The 5,813-nt window shown below is 44.5% G+C and overlaps 1 pseudogene; it reads right to left on the bottom strand.

Moving 5' to 3' along the window:
- Positions 1 to 465: 465 nt before the first annotated feature.
- On the bottom strand, positions 466 to 3,352 carry LOC109772653 (uncharacterized; annotated as a pseudogene).
- Between the last annotated feature and the right edge of the window lie 2,461 nt (positions 3,353 to 5,813).

Below are 5,813 nucleotides of genomic sequence, written 5' to 3'. Positions count from 1 at the left end.
GCTCGTTCGTGGCCGGATGGTTCAGGAGCTTGCTAGCTAGCTCGTTCGTGGCCGGGTAGCTGCTCGAGTCACCAGCCACTGCTCCTGCGAGTTTCCGGCGAGATTCCGGCGAGTTCCGTGGCGGAAGGTCACCGGAGCACGTGTGCGCACGGCGGAATTTCCTTGTCGCGTAGCGTTGACTGGTTTGCAGTTTCCCTTATATTTTGCCTCCAAATCTGCAATATTAAGGGTCGTGGGGATGGATTCTCAGGGGCCTGCAAATTTTTTACGGGTTTGACCGCTTTTGCGGGGTTTATTCGGGACGTTTTTTAACACCACGAAACTGCAAACGCGGATTTTTACGGGTTTGACCGCTTTTGCGGGGTCTGCTAGAGATGCTCTTAGTGCAAAAGAAGCAGAACACATACACCCACGCATAGTTGCACTCTTACAGATGACATAGTATCAGGCTAAAAGGGAGCTCGATCATTGTGTTGCACTACGTGATGTTGTTGCTGTCTGTTTGATGTATTCGGCTTTGATCTTCTTCAACGTCACGACCACATCACGCATCGTCGTTCTTTGGTCAGGCGAGTCGCTGCAACAGAGCAAACCCAACTCGAGCACAGATGCAAGAGAGCCATTTTCCAAACTGCAGCTATAAAGAGGGGAGCCTTGCAGTAGCTGACCATCGATGACTTGGACAAGCTCCGCGGGAAATGCCTGACAAACCCATTGCCTAAAGGTTAGCTGTGCATCAAACATGGCGTCAGTTGGCTTTCTTCTAGTGAAGACTTCAAGAAGCATAATCCTGTAACTAAACACGTCGCTCTTCCGTGATGCTTATCCGAGTGAACCGTACTCTGCTCAATGAAACAATGAGTGGAAATTAAAGCATAAGTCCTCAATCATATTTGTTTTTCTTGGAGCCACTATTTATAATTGCTTTAAAAACCAGTTTGTAACAAGAGGTAGCTAATTATGTACCTGGTGCCATGTATCCAACCGTTCCGGGCATGCTCGTACATATCATAGAGTTGTCATCACCAAGAAGCCACCTTGCAATGCCGAAGTCTGCCACATGTGCAGTCATCTCTTCATCAAACAACACATTGCTAGGCTTCAAGTCACAGTGCAAGATCAGCTCATAGTGATCATGGTGCAGGTACTCAACTGCCATTGACACGTCGAGCATGATGTCCAGTCTCTCTAGGAACCCCACGTGCCGTGTACCCTCAGACCGGTGTAGGAGTGTCTCTAAGCTTCTATTTGGCATGTATTGAAGCACCAGTGCTCTAAAGTCAAGGTTAGAGCACGTGTTGAGTATCTTGATTAGGTTGCGGTGCCGCGCCATGCGAAGTACTCGACACTCAACATCAAAACTTCGAATGGCCTGCTCGAGCTGCATGTCAAGAACTTTTATCGCAACCTCCAAACCACTGCTCATTCTTCCCATGAAGACTTTCCCAAAGCTTCCGGATCCCTGAAATTATTGATGGCGCGAATGAGCTCATGATAGGAGATTAGCTCGTGACCCGGAACATTGTTTGTATCAACAGAAGCATTGTTCTGTTCCTTCTTTAGTTTTTTTTCCAAACCATAAGTACAAGCAAATGACAATGGCACTAGAGGCTAATATGAGTGTTGGAAGTAGAATTTTTAGCAATTGTTTGTTACTTGATCTAGATCTATCAAGGCATGGCGGCACTCCTAGGCGTTGAGCACCACATAGCCCAGCATTCCCAATCAAAGATTGCAAGGTGATGTTTGAGAAAACAACCCCCTCGGGTATTTTGCCCTCTAACCTATTGAACGAGAGGTTCAAGGTAGTCAAGTAGGTAAAGTTGGCAAGGAACATGGGAATGATACCAGAGAGATTGTTGAATGAAAGGTCTAATGATGCTAAGCTTCCTAGTTTTCTCAGTGGGTCGGGAATTGAGCCTTTGAAGGATTTATGTGGTAGATTTATGTATGTTAGCATATCAAGTTGTCCAAATGATTCTAGGATGCTTCCTACCAAGAAGTTGGAAGAGAGATCAATTTGTCTTAGACCAGAAACATCATCTGGTAGTGCACCAGCAATGGAATTGTGAGAAACATCCAATGTGATAAGTTTATTTAGGCGGAAAAGGCTCGGGGGTATCGTTGACCCCAACTTGTTATTAGACAAGTTGATGTTTTGTAAGAAACTAAGATTACCAAAGCTGCTTGGTATGGATCCAGAGAATTTGTTTGCTTCAAGAAGTAACTGTCCTAGACTCCTAAGCATACCCATTTGTGCTGAGATAGGGCCTAACATGTTATTGTGTGAGAGATCAAGATCTACAAGATTCTCTAACATAGCGATGGAATCAGGAAACGGCTCGGTGAATAGGTTGTCACGAAGATCTATCCGTTCAAGGCTGCTAATGTTTGAAATTGCTGTAGGAATTCCACCTGTTAATTTGTTATAACCTGCTTGAAAAATGGTAAACTGTGAAGTGAGGTTTCCCACATGGCCATGGAGGACTCATGTGAAAGAATTATTATGTATACTGAGGAACCTGAGTTTCCTGCACTGGGAAAGACTCGAAAAGAAGTCTAGATTCCCCTCTAAATTGTTATTGAAAATTCAAGCACGATCAAAGCTACAAGTTTCCCTAATGTTATTGGTACTTGTCCCGACAATTGATTAGCTGGTAAAGTTAGCAAAGGCAATTTGGATAAGTTGCCGAGCGAAGCTGGAATATTACCCACCAATTGATTGAGTGTAAGAGACAGAAACGAGAGTTCCTGTATAAGACCTAATTCTGGTGGAATCTCTCCTTTTAGACTGCAGTTGGAGAGATCCAGATGAGTAAGACTAGTGAGATTGCTAAGAGCAGCCGGGATTGGACCAATAATGTTGTTAGATGCTAAGTTAAGCCAGCGGAGTTGTGATAATTTGGCTAACCATATTGGCATAACGTCCACACAAAAATTGTCACCCAAATCAAGCACCTCTAGGTACCGGCATGATTCAAGCTCTGATGGAAACTGACCAGCGAAATTGTTTCTATATAGTGAAATAAAGCGCAATATTGGGAGGTTAAAACTTTGATTGCTCGGAAATATCCAGCTAGGTTACCGTTGTATGCAAATGCCATGATTTGTAGCCTGGACATGTTGTATATGGCTTGTGGTACAAGGCCAGAGAGTTGATTACGCTCTATATCCAATATCTCAAGCATGGATAATCGTGCAACAACCTGTGGTATAGGACTGACAGGTTGTTATTTCCAAAACTAATGACCTTCAAGAAAGACGTGTTGTTGAACAAATGTGGTGGTATTTGGCCACTCAGATCATTGCTGAACAAATTAATTACCATAAGGTTGTGCATAGGCAGCAGCATCTCAACGGGAATCTAGCCTGAGAGTTGGTTGAAAGCTAGGTCAAGGAACTTGAGCCTTGTGAGGTTCCCTAGGCTAGTAGGTATGGTGTTTGACAGGCTATTTCTTGCAAGACCAAGATATGTAAGACGATGTAGCCTCCCAAGTTCAGGTGGAATGGGGCCTGTGAGGTTGGTGAGAGTGAGGTTGAGAACAGAAAGGAAAGAGAGGTTATCGACATGAGGTGCCACAGATCCAACAAGAGGTGCGTGCGGCAACGATAGAGCGGTGACACGTTGCCTATCTCGGCTGCACGAGATGCCGACCCAACGGCAGAAAGGAGTGCCAGTGGTCCAGTTGCTGGCAAGGATGCGGAGAGGGTCGACGAGCTGGGCTTTGAAAGCTAGCAATGCGGCAAGATCGGTGTCACTGCCATTGCTGCTGGTCTGACGGGAAGAAGAAGAAGCATGTTATTGTTTATATATGACACGTCCATTGTTCTCCATTTTCATATGTATATATATATATGGGAAAAATTCATCCTACCATCCGGTGGTAGTTACCCCACATGTCTCATATACTACCATGTGGTACTATATATACTATTTTATTATTTTAAATATGTTCATACACTATCTAAGATATTTCAAAAACAAGTTACATGAAAAAATTGTATATAAGCCCATAGTTTTTGTTATATTTGTGAAATACGTACATATTTGTACGTAAAAAAGAGCATACAAAAAAATGATACATACTACCGAAAAATTAGTATATATACTATCTAATCATTGTTATATACTACATACTACACGGACATACTGTTGGTTTCAACAAATACTACATACAACATACATAACGCAAGTGGTGGTTACTACCACTGCTTGTAGGAAACATATATATTAAACCCATTAACAGTCGCACAAAGGGCGGCCTCTCGCTCTGTACACGTGGACAGAACCCGTGTCAGATACTGTTTCACGCAAGACAAAAACGTACGCACTTGCGTACTGGACGAGCGCTCGTACGGTCGTTCCCCAGGTCTTCCTTCCCAGATGCAGCCGTCGCCTTCTAGTCTTCGCCGCACGAGCTCTCCTCTCCCCTTTCAGCGCCTTGTCCTCCCAGCTAGGGTTGCCGCCGTCGCCCCCCCATCCATGACCGGATCCGCGGAGGTGGCTGGCAGGGTTAGGTCGTTGGCGCCGAGGAAAAGGAACAGCGGCAGGGCAGTTCTGTCATGCAGGGTTGAGTGGCGGCCGGAGCGGGTCGGCCACAGAGATGGCCGTCCGCGGCGCCGTCCTCAGGCAGAGAAGGGAGGGGAGGATGAGATGAAGAGAGGAGGGAGAGTGAGACAGCGAGCCCATGGAGAAGCGCCACCGGGAGCAGATCTGGCCGTCGGCGGCAAGAAGGTCACGCCCTCCTCCACCTCCGTACGGTCACCCAGCTATGGAGCCATCTCCTTGTTCATCTGCATGTGTGGAATTAAAGGAACTTAGGCTTAGATCACTGTATGTACATGGAGGTAAACTGTATTTACCTGTCAGTTTGTCACCTGTACATGAGTTGCTGGTCATCTATGACTTGCAGACAGTTCCATCCATGGCCAAAAATACCAAAATCTTAGCATCGATGTATCACCTGTACATATGTTTAAGGCTGATGCACCCGTCTAAATGAAGTAAGCTACATCAGTAGGAATTTATTTTGCTAACTGTTGCCTTTAGCCATAGTTTTTTGAATTCTGGTCTTCTAATTATCAGATTTTTATCTGGTCTATGCTAAATGAATGTTGGTGTGCTAGGGCTAGCTGTATCTGTAGTGCACGAGTGTGTCCAGGAGAAGGAGCACAGCAACTCCTTGGACAATGGTCTGTCCTAATGATGTATGTTTGTTTGCTAACATAGTGCTAATGGGTGTGCAAATTAAGGTTCGGCCGTGTCTACGGCAGCGGCGGGGACCTCCGCCTGTGGGTCTATGTCTTGCTGCTAATCCTCTCTTCTAGGTAAAGACAACATTGTCAGATCGTTCAGCAATCTGTCAATAAATAGTCATTCTGTTTATAGTTCGCTGTTGCAGATTGTTTATATAATTATCCCTGGTTCTATTGCTATTTGGTTTAGGTACATTGACTCATAACGAAGTTACAATAGTATGGAGTAGAGACAAATTATTCTCTCGGAAGTAAACTCGTCTCAAGGTAAATACTACAGGAAGCACTCTAAATGTTCATACCATCCCTGAATATATTGGATTTAGATTTTGCGGTATATCTCCTCTATAAAGATAATTGTGAAGAGTGTTTGTTCAATGGAACATTTTTTCTTCTTCCTGATTTAGCGTCTTAGTACACTATAACTATCTAGAAAGCATTTTATAGGAGGCCACATTCAGACTTCCGTACTAATTTTTTCATAGCCTTATCGTGATAGTCTCAGTATAGCTCTCACATGAGGCCTACTTATTATTTCTCCCACCGTATTTTGTCCA

The sequence above is a fragment of the Aegilops tauschii genome, chromosome 3 (assembly GCF_002575655.3).
Source record: "Aegilops tauschii subsp. strangulata cultivar AL8/78 chromosome 3, Aet v6.0, whole genome shotgun sequence".
Taxonomy (NCBI): domain Eukaryota; kingdom Viridiplantae; phylum Streptophyta; class Magnoliopsida; order Poales; family Poaceae; genus Aegilops; species Aegilops tauschii.
This window is presented reverse-complemented; position numbering and strand designations above follow the sequence as displayed.